This window comes from Falco biarmicus, chromosome 7 (assembly GCF_023638135.1).
Source record: "Falco biarmicus isolate bFalBia1 chromosome 7, bFalBia1.pri, whole genome shotgun sequence".
Lineage (NCBI taxonomy): Eukaryota > Metazoa > Chordata > Aves > Falconiformes > Falconidae > Falco > Falco biarmicus.
Genome location: NC_079294.1, coordinates 32,450,229 through 32,468,386, shown reverse-complemented (window position 1 = coordinate 32,468,386; position 18,158 = coordinate 32,450,229).

The following is an 18,158-nucleotide window of genomic DNA, read 5'->3' as shown; positions in this document are numbered from 1 at the left end:
GTATTTTTCAATTTTTCTAGACTTTTCACTGTATCTTTCCCCTAAGTATGACTGCTGCAGCTCAGAAAGCAGTGAGTTTGGCCAAACCTCTTTCATAGAGGAAAACTACCAAGGGAAATAAAAACAAGAGCTTCCTCCACCCTCACGGACTCCCATTATTTAGCACTTTGTTTCTTTTCAAAATACTTGAAGAGCAGAATGGGCTGTATTCAAACCCATCTGCCCAACACTGCCTGCAGTATGGTGTTGGGCTGTTTCCCAAGACAATATTGAACATCCAATTTGTGGTGGAAGCATCTTCCCATCAGATCTTCCACTCCCTTGGTTAAAATGATGACCCTCCATGGTAGTGGGTGTGGGGACACATGTCCATGATGACCTGCAGCCCTGCAAAGGTGTAAGGGGCCAGTGTGGTGTAGCAGAGCTGGCTGCGGGGCTCACAGGGGGGAGAGTGGGATCCTACCACCTGAACATCACACAAATGCAGAGGGTCTCCTGGCTTTTCCAACTGGAATTCCTGTGAGAAGCAATACTAATCAAAATTCTAGGGCATTCACCAGAAAGCTGGCGTTTGCCATATGGAAAAATACCAATTTTTCCAAGCTGCTACTTGTACAGTGCAAAGGTAGAAAGACAGCATCATGAGGCGTTTCTCTTTGCCAGATTTTATATGGCAAAAAAAGAGGTATGTCTGAACCCAGGGCATCCCACGCTTGCTTCTGGTTAAGTCTGAAAGGTTTGGACTAACAGAAAAGCCCAGCATCACTGAAGGAGCAATGTGTACAGTAACTCTAGGGGTCCACTTCCCTGTTCAAACCTGTGCAAATCTGAAATCTTCCTGCTAGAAGTCAGTGACTTACATTTCAGATGGACATTCTTCAACTGAAAGTTCTGGCCCTGGGGACTTCAGCTCTTGTGAAATCTGGCTAAGGGTGTGTTTCTGGGGTAAAAATACCATTCTCTCAGAATTCATGAGGACCCGAAGCAATTACTCACTGCACTCAAAAAAAAAAAAAAAATCACAAGCTGACTAGGTAAAGAGCAGATTTAACTGGATAAAAGCAACAGCAGTTGCAGACTCTTCATAAGTCTGATGAACTAGTGATTTGACACTTGCTCACAAAACCCTGCAAAATTATTGAGGTTTTCCCCTCACTGTTAAAATGAAAAGCAAGTCAAAGATTAAGCCACTGATCCACCAAAGAGTTCAATCTCTGCTTAAGGGTGGAAGCCAGCAGAGCTGCCAGATTCATGAGGTCATGTTCAGAGATAACTGTCCAAATCTTGTTCTGAACATGAGTTTACTTTCTGGTATGCACATGAAACCTTTCAGTTTCTTCACTGACTTTAATTTTCAGTCATTCTAAACTTGCTAGACAGGTAACTTGGACAAAGATGTTAAATAAATAAATAAATAAATAAATAAAAATCTTGTTTGCCAAAGAGATGATTTTCTGACTTTGTCTGCTCAGACAAAAACCACTAAAAAAAGGCAATACTGAGCCAACCAGTACTGCAACGTGATTAAGAAAGATGTAACCAAACAAATGTTCTGGATTTAGCATCTCTAAGTGCAGGAGGGTCCACAAGCTGCTGTGAATTCCATCACTAGCTTGTTTCCTTTTCTGACAAGTTCCATACACATCCTCAAATAAAAGCAAATTTGGGGTAATTTTGGTCCCAAACTCTTCAAACTGGAATCTAGCCCGTAGACTAACCTAAGCTACAAAACAATGCAAGAAAGTGGGAATTTGAATGAATGAATGTCATGAATTTCTAAGGATGTCAAAAATGGAGCAAATAGTAATCATAGCCCCTGATGAAAAGATAATTAATAAATTCACAGGGTATTCCCACAGTGTGCCACTGCAGTGATTCCAGCTAGGTTTTTTCACCTGTGGATCTCACACTATGTAGATGAAATACCTACATTTCATCATGCCCATTTCATTGATGATGAGGTTGAGGCACTGGGCGTGTCTCATGGCCAGGGTGATCCCTTAAAAATCTTAAGAAAAAGCCCCTGGTGGTCCAAGCTGTGTCCCTGTGCTGCGTTACTGAGGGGCACTGGCTGCATCCAGCTTTTCCCACAGATGACTGAGGCCAGCAGAGAGGCCAGGTGAGGGGCAGGCACCCTGTGCCAGGTCACAGCATGGATGTCCCCTCTCAGCCCTGCTGCTATGCACAGCTACACAGACTAAAGGCTTTTCTAGAGAGCAGGGGTTTGTATGTGGTCTGTGACACAGCTCCTGGACAGGCCACCACCCCTCACCATCCTCAGGGACTGCACTCAGTGTTCCCCAATCAAAGGGGAAGAGAAAATGGGAAAACGTGGTAACAGAGGCACAGGGATTGGTGAAGGGCTTCTGAGTAGTACGTGAGACGATAGTTTGGTTTAGTTTCTAATTAACTGGATATCAGGTTAATTGAATTTCTGAGGCCGGAGGCAGGCTGTTCTCAGTAAATAATTCAAGACATTTGCACTCTCCAACAGGTTGCAATAGCACAGAGTTGGCAGCTGGCTTTGCAAGTGACCCCTGCAGAGTGTGCAGCAAGTCTTTCTGCTGGATTAAAGCAGTGTGAGAGTAATGCAATTATAGCTGCAGTGAGGCTGTGCTGGTCTGAAGCATTTCCAACTTATAGACCCACGGAGTAACCCTGAGGACATGTCTTGACATATCTAAACCTGAAAGATGCTGAGATACTATAGCACACTGTTACAGTTTTTATGTAGCAGTAAGACCCAGACCTAGGTACTCAAGTACCAAACATCTACTGAAAACACGTAAATCTGGCATTTAAATATCTTCGAAGGTCTTAACCTGAATTCTGGAGCCTTAATTGAACAAAAACCTTTCACTGACTGCAACAGGAGTTTTGTCAGAGTAAGGACCGCAGGGTTTAGTCTTAAATCAGAAGGCAAGTAGTTTTAAAACCATTGGTAACTGGATGAAGCTGCTTGTTTGAGCAACTCAGAGCCACTTTTGTATAGCAGTAGCAGAAATGCTAATGCCTTTTTTTCTCGCAGATTAGTGACAGAAACAGAAGTATTAAAAAATCAGGTTTTGAGTAAGTTATCTACGACTTTTATGTCTCAGCGTAGATTTGTGGCCAGGCTGAATTTGCCTGTCTGTAATGATTATTAGATAAAAAAAAGACTTTAAGGTAACTATTTGGGTTAAAAATGATAACTTTCCAGTGATCATCTGCACCCTGTCATTTTGACTTCTTAAGCCTGAAGTTTGCGGTGCCTCAGGCAAAAACATTACTGTTACCGTACCTCAGATAAGATGCAGCCTGGCTTCTTTTATATAGAATATTTATTGTATATTGGGCATTGCTAAAGGGGATCTTATTTTAACTGAGACCAGATTTTCTGTAGTTAATAGAGTTAGGAATGGTGTATTATTTTTCCAACTTGGACGAGTTATTAATACTTGTAAGTTGTGAACATGGAAAGAATTCCCATAAATCTGCACAGTGCACTGCAGTTTATGGCAGAAGAGATAAAGATGTATGAAAAGCTGCTGAGTGCCTACATGTTACGTTCAGCCCCTGTTCAAGGGCCTGATTCTGCTCCATGGCTCTGGGGTGCTGTGGAGGACAGGATGCCTGCATGGGGCTGCCAGCAGCTCCCAGGGCCGGCTGGACCTGGGGTCAGCCTTCCTCCCCAAATGCTGCTCTTTAGCTCTGCGTGTTTTTCACATGCGTCATGACAATCTTCTGCTTCCCCAAAGGGTGTGGTTCAGCCAAAAGTGGGAGGATTTAGCAGGATAACACAGAAATGTTAAGGATTGATGACTGATTATTTCCCCCCCTCTATTTTAACAGGCAAAGAGGGCAATATATTTCTTCTGTGCGGCTTAAAGGGACAAGCGTCATTCTTAAGTTGAAAGCCCTCACTTCAGTTAACCAGAGCTATCCGATTCAGACTTCAGTGTCCTATATCGGATTTTGGATCTAAAGAAAGTTATATACACCTGTATGTGTAAAGCTGGCCTTTTTGCCCTGCTCTGTCATATATAATTAGTGGTCATTTTTATTCAGGCTCCTCTTTTCAGTTGCACACATGCCTCCCTTACACGCACAAGCATGGCATTCATGCAAACCAGGTGCATGCAGAAAAGAATTTTGCTCTGAATATGTATTTAGGCAGCCCTTACTAAGCTTTCCAAATTCTTCTTCCAGTGTGCACAGAGCTTTCTGTAAAACCCGGGACAGACTCTCACTCTTATCTTTAATATCTTGGCCACCCTGTTCAGAAATTCAGAGGAGATATGCCCATGATACAACCACTCTGCTGCTGCTTCGCTGCATGGCTTTGGGCAATACAGGGAGCGCAGAGCCCTATGAGTTGCTGAGGGCTCTGGCCCCCTTCCAACAAAACACTTAAGCATGTTATTGAAATCAAAGGAAGGACTCACTGGCTTCAGTGTAAGCAGTGCTTGTGCTTTCCTTAACAGGGTTGGAGCATTCAGTATCCTATTGGATCCAGTCCCTGAGGGTTTTGTTCCAGCTCTCTCTTTCCCTCACTGTCTATAAAAATGCAGGTAATGGTACTCAACTGGAAAGGATTTTGTGGGGCTACACTTTATGTAGAAGAAAAATCCACAAAAGTGAATTATAAATGTCAATGTACTATTTTGGGAAGCGTTGGTAGGAAAACAAATGTGATCTATCCAGTCTACTTGCACAATAGCAGTTAACATCATTCTTTTATGTCACCTGTGCATTTATTTTCACTGCACTGTGCAAAGTCACACTGGTACCCCCAGCTTTATGGATGTTCAGAAAAAGGAAGCTAAATGACTTGTATAGGTCACAAAAAATTTGATGGCCATGCAAAGACTCAGGTACCCTACCAGGTGGTAACTTCTGAATTGCTTTAACTCAGTGCTATAAATAACCTGGATCCCAATTTTGCTTCCATCGACACTCCTGTAACTCCATCCCATCCATTTATATGCCACTGCTCTATGTCTCTTGCAGGAAAGCTTACAATTCAGCTTCAGGTTCTCTGCTGCCGTATCTCACATTTTATAAGGAGATGATAGATTAGATCACTAAAGCTGAGGTTAGGTAACTAAAGTAAGGCTTGCAGCAGACATAAGTACCAAAGTAAACAGCCCTCTCTCAGAGATTTATGGTTGTGTTCTACACAAATCTGAAAGTGGTGTCATATGTGTCTGCATATGCATTAAGCACAGATCATATCTAACAAAAAAGCAAAAATGGAAACCTCCCCTAAGGCAAGATCCCCAAATGCATAATTAAGGCACAGGATGTGTGGACAGTCACATCGCTTACACTGGGCACTGTGGGATGCACAGCTGCAGTTTTGTCCTTTGCAGCACTGACAGCTTCCAATACATGGTGGTGGTATAGGGGGAAAGTTGTACCTTGCTCTTTCTTAGTGTACTTCACAACAAACTGAAAAATCAGTTTTCAATTAAAAAAGTGACTTTCTAACAATTTTTGTTATGAAAAATGTAACTGGCTGGTGTTAAAGACAGGAATGGGTCTGCCTGGACCTTTGGACCTGGTACAGGTACTGTTATGTTCTCATGTCTTTGTAATTGTCACATCTAGCACATGAACATGGTGAGGAACTATCCAAGCCATCTGACAGTGGAATTTCTGTTCTTAAAACTTAAACCAGGGTGCAATAGTACTTTGAAAAATAATTATAGTTTCCAGTTATACCATATCAAAGATGTAAACACTGGCCTTTCATTTTGTTTTCTGATGAGTCAAAAATACGGGAGCTCTCTGGGAGTTGTTATTGAAATACTTGCTCTCAACCAAGGTGGGGCAATCACACACCTATATAACTCGTGTCACTGGGGGATATCTGTGTGATAACTTTGTTGACATCAGCTATGCTGAGCCTACCCCACCAGGCAAGTCTTAAAAGACAAAATTCCCTTCCAGGGCTCTGATTCACAAGTGCTGTTGGGTTAAGCTGTGGTGACTAAGAAGTTAGTTGGATGGTGCCTTCATCAGCCAGAACAGCTACACCTGATGGGGATTTTCAGTTAGTCCACAGACCAGCACAGTAACATAAATTGAAAAAGACGTTGACCTTTTTTTTTTGTGTACCAGGCTGTGAACACTGAGGGCTTCCAAGCAGGGAGGCTGCCTGGTACCCCACCTTCATGTAGGTACCGTAACTCGGGTAAATAGTCTGGCCCAGCGGGGAGCAGAGACTTCTACCCATCACTACTTGAATTGGCAGAACTTGTGAGCCACAGACTGCTCCTCTTCTTGATGAATTGTATCCAATCCACGTGGGTGTAATGGAGGGAGAACTGGCCTCTGCAGGTCTGCAAGTGCGTTGTAAAACTGCATTTCAAAGAAAGCAGCATTGTGAACTGAGTGTTTTGATTAAGGGAAATCCTTACAAGAGGTTTTCAAAGCATCTGAATGGTTACTTCACTGTTTTAATGACAAGCGAGGCTGCTCCAAAGGACTGTCCATGTATAGGGCTTTGGAAACTTGCTTTCAATGGGTATTTTTGATGTGGTGGGTTTGCCTTTGTTACTAGATCTGGTTTTCTCCTGGACAAGGCTCAGCTATGTGCTCTGGGCGTGAGGCTAACAAGTTTGACAAGGTGGGTGTTATAAGATGGGTGACAATGTAGCTGGGAGGGCACCCGATAGCCTACTTTGCAGTAGGCTTCGTAAACTGCAGAGGCATGCCTTGAACTACAGGGGGTAAAAGACATGCTTGATGATTCCAGCTTGCCAAGAAGGCTTTAATAACTCACCAGCACTAACAAAAAGAAACACTGCGAGTACCTTTATGTGGATGAGTCACTCATTGCAAGCACCGAGCTGGTAGGTTAGCATTTTCAAGAGTACCCAAATGATTGCAAAGCTTGTAATGTCTCAGACATCCAGAATTGCTGTTTTCTTCTGAAGCTGGAGTTAATTTTTAAAGGTGCTGAGTATCTACTTACACAAGAAAATCTTAGAAGTCTAACTCACGTGATGCAGCAGCTTAAAATCAGACCTCTGCAAGGGATTGCTGCCACTGGTGCTTACTGCACAGCACTAAAGAAGGTTGCTACATTTGCATAAAGAGCAGGTAGAAATCTCATGCAGGGGCTTCTGAATCTTTACCCCTTTTGTTCTGGGATACTACGGTGTGCTGAGCACGCTTTCAAATGGGAAGTGGAAAGGAAACCCATTCTGGCTCTGAAGCAGTATCATCTATCCAATGCAATGGACTTCATAGCAAAGCCTGATCAGAAACTGAGCTGGCTGAGAGGAGAAGTTTCTTGACCACAGACACAGGAGCTATATGCCTGCTTTTGGGAAGCTGTATGTGAGGCAGAGAGAATGGGAGGTAGGAAGGCAGAGAAGGGAAAGCCAGCAGAAAGCAAATGAAGGGGTTGCCGCTGCCTCCCTTAGGGGGAAGCAACACTAAACTGACTCCAAGGCAAGTTTGTAAATTATGAGCAAGGATAGTGCATGCTGGTTGCCTCTCCATTGTTCAGAGAAATGGAAATTTATGTACAGTCACGTAAATGAACCAGAGTGCAGCAAGAAATATCCCTGAATTTATCTTCCTTTTTTTTCTCTAATAATTGCTTCAGAATCTCACACCCCAGCAGATAAATATATGGTTACCCTTTTGTCCCCAGTGGTTAGATAGTTTTTAAAGAAGGATACTAAATATTGAAAGACTGTTGTGTACACATGTGCATGCCGTCTTGGAGATCTTGTATATGCATGTGTATTTTTCAAGCCCATTCCCAGAGAGAACAGAGTTACTCCACAAGCTGTACAATGACTTAGTTACTGGGAAAGGCGATCCCATTGTGATTTGAATTGCGCCTGGAGTTATTAAAAAAAATAATCAAACATGGTTTTAATTGCTACGAAGGTTTTAGTTGCTTATAGCCAGGAATTTAGCTCAAAATGTCTGCACTCCTGAGTTTAATTTGTGCAAACTTTAATATCTTCATGCGACAAACCACTGAGGTATTTCTGGTTTTAGAACAATATACTAAACCATTCTGACTTCTCCAGGCAGGATCAGTTTAAAGCTTTGATTACCTAAGCTTTAAATCCTTAATCTGCGCTTGGAAAAGGCAGGGAAGGGCAGTCAGTGGAGAGGGGCAGGATTTGTTGAACCTCCAGCCAAATATTTCCTAACAAAACCGAAATAGATTTTCTGTGGCACAGATACATGTGAATTTTTGCCACGACAAAAACACACCAGCATGCTAATTTGGCGGGTGCACACACGTGTGGCAAACGCCTTGTCCCTAAAGCTTGGAACAAGTGCCTGTGCTCCACAGCCCTTGCCCCTTTTACCCCTTGCAGCCATGTGCGAGTAAATCACGGCTGTCAGTATGGTAGCAGCTTGATTAAAGTTCAGGGGTTTAATAGATCATTTTAAAAACCCCAAATTACTCCCACTCCCTAGTCGATCCACCTGGACCCTTGCCCTAGGTGCATGGCAGTTTTCAACCAGTGCTGGAGAAGCCAAGTCTGGGCCTGAGGTTCCTGCTTATTCCCCGAGGATCCGCGCTGCAGACCTAGACCAACATTCTCAGCTGTATTTAATCTGCTCTGAGACAAGCTGGCTATGAGAAAATGCAAAGGAAAAGGCACATAAGCAAAGACATGGAAAAACTTGGACAGTTGGCCTGCTTTGTTCACTTGGTAAACTGGAGGCCGGCCAGTAACAGCGGAGCTCCCTTGGCAATACAAGTCTGTTCCAATTAATCGTGTTTAACCATTCTAATCACACTTTAGCACATTAATCCTATTTTCAATCCAAAACACATCTGAAAGAGCGGCATGTGGGCCTTTTTATAGCAACCGCAAATCAGATGTAACTGAGAGACATAGGGCCTTAGTTTACTCTGCACTTTCACTGAACTTAAACTTAATAAAATATGTGACTGAGTTGTGGTTGGATTTACTGCATGATGTTGATGCTTCCACATATAAATAGATCCCTTAAGTAACTTAAAAACCTGTCAGAAAGGGCAGTGAAAATTTGATTATAAGGTAACCAGCGCGTGTGTTTTCTAACAATGACATTGCTCCTCTGGTCAGTGGTATTGAGAGAACTTTTAAAATTTAATCTGCTTATGGGTATAAATGATGCTACACTTGGAATCGCGAGCCTGCATTTTGTGTCTCAGCCACTCTCAGTTACAAAGAATTTTATGTTTTGCTTTAACCATGAAAACAAGATAAAGCTGTTATCTTCTCCCAAGTGTGCTTTCTTCTAGCATTTAAAATAAGTTTTAAAACAGCAAAATTTTGAAGTTTATTGTGTTCACCATGCACAAAGTGAAGTAATATTTTTTTTATTTGTACTCCTGATAAAATTTAACTGCTTTGCATTGCTTCTGTGTTAAAAACCTTCCGTTCAATGAGGAATGATCTCATTAAGATACAGGTCCATGATGCTGCATCCACTCTACTCTGTGGATTTGCTTTAAACTGAACAACACCAACAAGCAAAAAACTGGCATCCAGATATGTCCACCTCCAAACCTCTTGATGTCTTTAGTGCCTGAATCCATGTTTATAGGCAAACTCAAAAGAGGTGCATTGAACTGTAAATTATACAGAAGGGTATGTGAGCTTTGAATTTAGCTGTGGAGTGGGAATGAAGTTATCAATTAATGCTAAATGAAATATTTAGCAATTCAGAATATGGCAAGAAAAAGTATAGAAAAAAGTTCAGTCTTGAAAAGGAAAATCTTGGACAATTACCAGGATTACACTCGATGTTTGGTTTTCTAAGTAAACACTTCTAGATTTTTATGTTACAAATAATAATATGGAAAGATGCATTAGGGGAACCTAAATGCAAACTAGAAATGAGTTTATCCAGGTAAGTAAGGTTTTATTAAACAATTTAATGCATTCCAGTTCTTTTGGAAAAAATTGCAGGTTATGGTTAATGTAGTGTATCAGACAGGAATAGCATTCACAGAGCCACCTGCATTTAATATACAACTGTCAGAAATCTCTACTCACTACCACTTACCCAGAAAGAAATATGCAACAATTTGATCAAACCAGGACTTTTAAATATTAATAAGAAAATAACTTTTTTTTTTTTCTAAATACAATGAAAATACAGGCTCAATTTACAGGATTTTGCTCTTCAGTAGAATCTATGTGGTTTTTTGAGCTCATTGAATTAACTGTCATTTTGGCCCCTTCTGTACACTTAAGTAGGCACTGGAGAATGCTGTCTACTGGGACTGGAACCAAACAGAGAATTAAGACAATACATTCAAGGCAAGACTTATAAATAAGCTTTTCCAAATATCATGAAATAAGGTCTGAAAAAATAAGTTAGTGCTAGTGAAGCCAAAGCCTTAAAATCCTTGGGTTAAAGATACTAACTGATGCATGGAATATTACAAAATTCCATGATACTCTAATGGAAACAGCTTATCTAACAAGTATTTCTAATAGTCTTCAAAAAGCAGTCTGTTACTGGTGAAAAAAAGCAATTGGGTGACCTGATATCTGTGGTGGTAGAGCAGAAAACAGTGAGCTGACAGATTTGGCTTCTCCCCCATCACTGATGAACAGCATGACCGAAACAAATCTGAACCTCTTTTGCTCCCTACTTGCCGGAAAAGATGGGGATAACCTGAGGGAGGCCACAAAGGTCAGTTTTACCAAGGCAAGAGCTTTGAGATGCCTACTAGACCAGGCTGCCTTCATGCAAGGGCTCTTTCTGAAATCTCTGCAGGCTTTTCCTGATTGCTTCTGAGCCCTGCGTGTGGAGGTAAAGAAAAGGCTTTGTTCATGGTCTGGGTGCCAGGTTGCAGAGTGATTATACCTTAAAATGTAGTGAGGAAACAACTAACACTAAATCTGGCTCTCTGAACTCACCTGCAAATTAATAGTGTGCACACCTGTCTGCAATGAGTGGGGTGCCCAAAGCCTCCCATGGCTTAAATCCTGACCTGGGAGGAAGAGATGTCATCAGATGAGCATGGAGGGAGTAAACAGCTTGGTGGAGTGTGAACTGGCTGTAAAGGTGCTTTGCTGCAGGTAGGTATGTTCCAGGGCAGAACTTGGATAGATTAGCAATTGTATATAACCAGCACTTATGTCTGCAATAAAAGATCTCATTTGGGGTCTGTGCCTTCATATGCTACACCCTCACAGGGAGATGGAGCGGGAAGGATGCTCTAATGGGAAGTTAGGAACAGTATGAATTATGTATTTTTCACTGTCTGTACTGTTTCCTACAAAAACTTGGCAGAGTAGAGTGAATGAGTTCACTTTAGATTTTAGGGGGGAGCTAGGAGGCAAATGGGCAGAGTGGCAAGTACTTCTATGTTACCTAGAAAATAAACTACAGTCAGCAAGATTTTGTTTGCCTGTGCTTCAGGCAAGTGGTGATACTTTGCCTTCTGCAAAGCAGAATCACTAAGGGACAAGGTTTAACATATTAATTTTTTCCCTCCTGAAGTTCAGCAAGGTTTTTGACATCTACTTCAGCAGAGCCAAGATTAAATCAAAACCCACCTATGGTCCCCTTTCAGCCACAAACTTTAACAAGTGCTATGGGACTCTGCTGAACTAAGCAGAAGAGAAGTTGATGGATTTATTCCCTTTCTTTTATTAGGAAACCTTTCCATCATTTGTAGTAATTCCTCTTCTGAAAGGAAGCCCTGCAGCATATGAGGGTCGTCCAGCGGGTGCTGGCCAGGCAGTGGCAGTAAAGCCCGATGGCTCCACACCCCAAGGTCTGGCTGTTGGCACTCCCCTTCAGCACTCACCTGCCCACTTACAATATCAATCTACAGCATCCTGGACAACCTCTGAGGCCAAGCAAATCACATATGCCTCATCAGTGGGTACTTGCTCATCCCTAATATCAGTGTCCTCACTGTGCCAATGCCTTCTATTCATTGGCCTCCAGAAGTAAATCCTCTGTGGGCTGATCACAGAACTGTTGCCTCTAACAGATCTTAAACCACACCTCGAATTTCAGTCTGAGAATGTTTGCTTCCTTTAGGCTAGGTTTTGTCATTGTGCTAGAATACAGCAACTCCTCACATGTTCCCAAAGACTACATGTGTTCAGCAGGTAAGGGAGATGTGCAGGTAAGGGTAGTGGGAACTGCTATGTGTTTAAGTTTTTTAACATTATGGCAAAAATATTTCCCAGAGCAACACATTAAGAAATTAGAATTTGACCAGCTTTTTAGGGATGATATTCCAGTTGCTTAAAAACGTGTATAATTTTTAACAATCGTTTCAGAGAAAGGCAGGGTCTGAATATAAACAAACTATGAAAATAGAAGTAATAAAGTAAGAAACAAAGGTGTAAGTGTAGTTACTTGGCCACCTCCTGGATTATACAATGCAGTGGATTCCTTAGGCTCAGAGTTACACTGCTGGTCTCCGTGAGGGATCGGGCTAGAAAGGCCTGGATTATTTGCTTAGTTTCACTGGTATGAAACTAGAGTAACTCCAGTAGTTCAGATTTGGATCCCAACTACAGTGGTTTAAATCCCGTAGTAACATTATTATCCTCTAGGCAGCCTCTGGAGCTTATCCTGATTAATACCCATGTAAATAAGATCACAGCCTAATTCCCAGAATCAGTTTTGAAATTTTTTATAATGTTAATTTTAATTCAGATTTAGTTGATCTCTAATCTTCTCCTGTCTTAGCAGTAGGTGCAGGTGCAGCCAGTGGTGTAAAAGCTGCTGTGGAAGCTCCCTAATTCCCCTTCAAGAAGGGTTTAATCCCTTTGTCCTAGGCTCTTCAAGAAGAAACTCCCTTTAAAAGGGATGCTTTTATTTTTGTCCTGGAATAAGACTTTTATGCCCAAGCCTGTCCTATTCTCTGGAACAGAAAGAAACTTGAATGCGTATCTGACCTCTTGGAATGGCTTGGAAACTCCCATTTCAGATGCATTCATGTATTCCATGGGTGAATGAAGAGGATACTATGTCATGGTCCTGTTGACTACAAGGTAAACGCTTCTGTGAAGATTTTGTGTTGAATGCACTCATGACTCAGCTTGCTGCTATTCCTGTTTATTTGTACTGAAGAAGCAGCCAACAACCAGCTCTGTTGTGTTGGGCACAACAGAGACTTACAGTGAAAAGATGGCCCCAGTCCTGTGTCGTCCGTCCGTCGTCGTCCCCCACCCTGAGTTTACAGCTCAAGCTTAAGGCATGTTTGCTCTTTACATAAGATGAGCTTTAGCCCAATATTTTTCCAAAGCTTTTGGATTAGCAGACCCACTATCAATCCTCAACGCTTCTCATGGCCCATATTTACAGGAAAACTTTTCACTGCAACATGATAAAATCCACTGCTTAATGCAGCCCAGCTATGGATCATTTACCATGGCCTCATGATGTCCTCTAATGAAACAAGGAAAATTATGACATTTCCGACTAGCTCTTCAAAAAACATGACAGAGATGAAGATCTCATTAAAACTTTTAATTGTATTCCTACCATTTCCTCTAAAAAAAGTTGGGTTTTGAGTATGGAATATAAGCTCTAGATGACCTACAGGCCAATCTCTATGATGGATAACGCTTTTTGGCTTGGACTGAAATGAGTAGGTAGGAGTGCACAGTGCACCTAGAAAAAATGCTGTAGCCTTTATCTTAGGAGGACACAGTACACAAGCTGTATGTATGGAAGTACAAACAGGTACCACCTGGTGTCAAGACACCAAACCTTAAGACATGAGACTGAATTTCTCAAGTGTGGAAGTGCATGAGACCTCAGGCCAGGACAATTCTGTTTGACCAGAATATTATAAACTTGGCAAGAAAACTCGTTTCCTGACACAATACTTATTCTGTGTGACAGCTGAAGCACCAGGGAGTAAAGTGGACAAAACATGTAGGTTTTAGGCCTGAGAACCTCAATCAGCCAGGTAGGGCTGCAGGGAGAGGTCAGTGTGGTATTAAAGGACATGGAGGCCAGTTTCAGGATTTTGCTTGTGGCAGTGCGCTTCACTTTTGAGCAAATTATATATTTTAGTTGTAGTAATGTCACACAGTTTTGCAGGCTGGGTGGTACTAATACATGCTTTTCAAACTAGGTAAGTACCTGTGTTTATATTGCTCAGTAACAGTTCTGTAATTCAGTTGTTCGGTGTTGTGCAGTAACAATACTGCAGTGCTTAGGCATGCAGGGCATGGACAAGAACTGCAAGGTGCTGAAAACATACAGAACTAAGCCCTGGCCCCTGTTCTAAAGACAGGGTCCTAGAAAATAAGAGACAATAGATGTGAGAAAGCTTAGGAGATCTATCAGGCCACGTCAGTCTGAGTGGTTGTTGGACAGTACATTGGTAAATTCATTTTTACTTAATGCTGAGCTGTATAGAAGTGGATCATATTTCTTATTCAGGATTGGGATTTCTTCTTACAAATATTTTAGCTCATTTTATAAATTGCCGAGAGGTATCCTAGCAAGTCTCTGTAACCTTTGCACAAAGATTTCTTTACAGTTTCTTGTGCACGTCAAATGTTTTTAATGCACACATGTGCCTTAAAAAAAAAGAAAATAATGTAAATAATTTCTGTTACAGATTTGTATTTAGACCAAATCAAAAAGAGACAGGCTTTATAGTCAGCCAATCATTACAAGTGCAGGCTTGCAACCTCAGGGGGTTTGGATAGGGGGAATCAACATAATCCTATCCCCAGAAGGGATGTTCCCTTATGCTTGTTTTTTTAGTGACGCTCTGTGCTGGCCACACAGATCTCTGCATACTTGAATTTTGTGTTACCCTTAAGGAGCTGCTCCTGCCCTGGGTGCTCCTCTCTGATCAAACTTTGGCAGAATGACAGCCTAAAGAGAAATGCAACAGACTGTTGGACAGTCAGCCCTGTGTCAAAGTCACTGTGTCACTGCAATGTCACACAGTGTTTTCACTTTGGGCGAGAATTTCAGCCAGCTGCATTTGACCTTTTCACCCTTGTCTGCAGAGACATAAATACATCGGTGTGCTTGTACATTAACTCAAACACAGCCAAGGCTGAGGAGCTGAGGGCCCTGCTATTTTAAAAAAAGGGAAAACAAACCCTGTACGTTATTATGGATGTAGTTAAAATTAGAAATAGATCCAAGTGGAAATATGGGGAATGAATCCAAGTTGAAATGCAGAGGTTGAATGCGTATTTTCACCCTGCTTACATCTGCAGCTCTGAAAAGAGAGTCTGGAGTGTGTTTGAAATGCACACAGGAGGTTTGGGGCAGACCCATCCCTAACTGCAGTTAGCAATGGTCCCCACAGGGCAAAGTGCAGGCTCACAGCTGAGATCTATGTTTTCAGCCTTCTGGAGTCCGAGTTGTTTAGTTTAGGCATTATCAAAAGAAGGGTGCAGTGCATTTGATGGTAGGGCCATCTGTTTGAGATTAAAAAAAAAGAGGACTCCATGCCCTGCTTTACAGATATAAAGATGTGGCCTCCAGCTCTGTACCTCAGTCCTTGTTCTCACCTGGCTGTGAACCAGCAGGGTGTTTGCAGCAGATTTAGAGCTATGCAGACTTCATCCAACATCGCTGCACTTCCCACAAGCACAGCATCCCAAGGGGGCTGTAAGGGCAGCCACATGCCCTCTCCTAAACTGCTTCCAAAGTACATTTTTAACAAAGCTGCAGCAAGCTTTTTTTTTTTTTTCTCCTCAGTCCAGCTACGCCTGATGAACAAGACTGAGAAACCCAGGTCAAACTCACTGTTGATTTACAGAGTTCAGGGGAAAGAGGATGCTTCTTTCCTATGCTACAGCCTCGGACCTTGCGGAGCAGTGCAGAGCTGAGCTCCACCATCAAGCTCTCCAAGCAGTGGACAATCATTGCCAGTGCCTGAGCGGGCTGAGGTGAATTTCTGCCACGCTGCAGTGCATCCTCCACCTGCAACCACAGCCCGGACAGTGCTGGTGTCTGGAAAGCAAAGTGATGCCTGCAGTTGCTTCTTTCCACCCCATCCAGTCTCCATGCAAGCAAGCACTTGGATTTGGGAGTACTCTGCATTTTCTGAAGGATGTGAGGAATGCAGGGCTTTTTGAAGGCAGAGGATGGGCTCAGAGCTCGCTGCTGAGGTGTGTGTGTTTGGGTTTGATGGATTTAGGTTTTCCTTTGCAAGCCTGAACTTTCCTTTTGAAAGTCTTTGGATTCCAGCTTTGAGTTCCAGCTGCCTCATTTTCAAGCAGGCAGATATTGAGTCAGATCCCTGTGGTTTTGGTTTAGGGTTATATCCACAACAGAAATGGGCCTTAATTTAGCCAGTTCCTCTTGGGAAGAAGGCCAAAATATTGAGGTTTCTGCCATCTTGAGCACAACCTTCATAAGAAATGCTCGTAAAGTTTCTTTACTGTCAAATTCAAGCCCTTCATGTTGCTTCAGCATGACATCCCAGGTTAAAGTCTAAGCAGAACAGATCACAGCCTGCATCCTTGAACTTTTGTGGGTATTGGGCAGGTGGGGATTATAGCAAACAACATTCACATGGCACTTTGTTTCTTCGTCACTAGTCAAGATTTGAGACTACTGCAGTTCTCACTCCTTCCTGCTGTTGTGGCCTTGGAAATTTTGATAGGAAAAGAAATAGAAATGCCAGCAAAATGAGAGGAGAGAAAAGAAAATTGCCAAAACCAAGCTGCCTTGGGACATTAACTGAAGTGGTACAAGACAAGAAAAACTGCGGCCCTGTTGCGTTCATATTTTTGGTCTCACGCCTCACCAGTAGAAACAGGGACGTGCCACAGGCAGGGGAACACGTGCTTTCATCTCACATTTGATTTTTGTTTGTCTAAACTGCCTCACATGCTGTTGTGAAGTCCTGCTTTGTGTCTATGTGATAGCACCTGTCCTGGCAACCACAGTGGGGACTGATTCTGGGACCCCGGAGCTACGAGCTGTGCGCTCCTAGAGCTGCCATGCGGCTCTTGGGCCTGGGGCAGGAATCAGGATCTTGCTGGAGAGTACTTGCAGGGCACAAAAGGGTGCTAAATGAAGGATATGAACCTCTCGGGGCTGGCATAGGACAGGGATGGGAGAGTGCCACCGGTGATGTATGACAGTATAATCTCTGTAGCTCTCTGCATCCAAAATTTAGGAGCTGTTCCTTCAAACTGTGTTGCTTGGAGGACATTTTTCAAAAAAGTTTGACAAGATAAATCTGCTGGGGTTCATCGCCGGATATATTATTACACAGCAGCAGCCCTTTCTTGAAATAGATTCCCAAGGCCTCCTTCCCCTGATGAATAGCAACATCCTCTAGCACAGGAGCTCCTTGGCGAGAGGAATATTTTCCCAAAAGGCTGTTCTGGCCATTGGCTTTTTAAATTTAGCAAAGAGTAGCTGCAGCAGCCCAGAAGCAACTGCAAGCCATTTTAGGTCCTGTCATCACTCGCTCTGTCTCCTCTTCCAGCTGGTAGCTCTTGTCACGTCCTCCTTTCCTTGTACCAGAGGAATCTCCCAGTGTTCATAACTATTCCTTACTGCTTCTAATTATTCAGTTGGTCTAAACTTTTTCTATCCTTTCTGCTGTGTGTGATGGGGACAGATTTTTGTTTTTTCTCTAGTGGCTCAAGAGGGGACCACCTTGGGAGGGCAGAAAGGAGAAATATCTATATTTAGCAGTGTTGATGCTGTCTGCAAAACCCCTGCTGTGCTTGTGTTGGGAAACCTACACTGGGATGCACACGGGTGTGAACCTGGGGTGACTTTTTAGCCTTACCTGCCTGCAGGACAACCCTCCTCATGCTCTCTGGATCAGCTGCAGGCTGAGAGAGGGACCAGGGGAGGAAATGGGATCACCTCACCTTTGGACTATACATTTGTTATTGTTTCATTTTAATTGTCCCTAGTAATTCTAGACTGCAAGCTGCTCTGTGCATCTGGGGAAGTATGACTGTACAAAATCTTTTTTCTGTTGAAGTATTTTTCCTTTCATTCATTCTTCAGCTTTTTCTTCCCCCTGAATCTTCACTTTCTTTTTATCTTTACAAAGAAACATTATCCTCCTCCTTTTTCTTCTAAGCTATCACATATTTGTTGTTGAAATGGGGAGTGCAGGAAATCGTAATTATTACTACTTTTCACATTACCTAAGGATACTGGTCTGTCACAGCTGCTGGCCATATGACCAGCCTTTCTCTGGGGAAACCCTGCATGGT